The following is a 618-nucleotide window of genomic DNA, read 5'->3' as shown; positions in this document are numbered from 1 at the left end:
CTCAGGTCTTTCTCAGCCAGTACCAGTTCCTTCCCAAGTCTTTTACAACTGTATTTTTTTTCACCTGTGGCTCATTTTGAATATATAGTGTATATTAGCATCTAAACTACAGAAGAGTTTTATTCGTTTATTTACAATATAAGTATAAAGTATTTAATGTCCCCTTTAAAATTACTCACATAAGCTGTGTTTTCATTTCATTGAGGAAATAAGGTTGCCCTTAAGAAGACTTGATGACTCTGAAAATGGAAGCATCATACCATTAATTTAGGAACCAACATGAAAGAGCTGGTGACTGTAGTAATAAACATAAGATACAAAGTCTCCCTTAAAAGGAAGCAAGATAAAAATGGGGAAGAAAGTGATTCTCCAACCATTTACTGAAGCTATTCATAGTAAGAACCAACTCTCTTCTCTCACTTTCTTTTAATATGGTGGATATGAATACGCAAGGAAAAAAAATTTACCTGGTCACGATACTTTTCGAGTCTGAATTCAAAACCAATTCCTTGTTACAATCTTTCAATTCGGTGAAGACATATAAAATATAATTTTCAGTTTTCCAGACAATGAAGGTGATGGTTATCTGTACTGGGCTGCAGGTGCCCAGGGCTGTCG

Source organism: Egretta garzetta, unplaced genomic scaffold (assembly GCF_000687185.1).
Source record: "Egretta garzetta isolate BGI_Z169 unplaced genomic scaffold, ASM68718v1 scaffold45, whole genome shotgun sequence".
Taxonomy (NCBI): domain Eukaryota; kingdom Metazoa; phylum Chordata; class Aves; order Pelecaniformes; family Ardeidae; genus Egretta; species Egretta garzetta.
Note: the sequence above shows the minus strand (reverse complement) of the source record.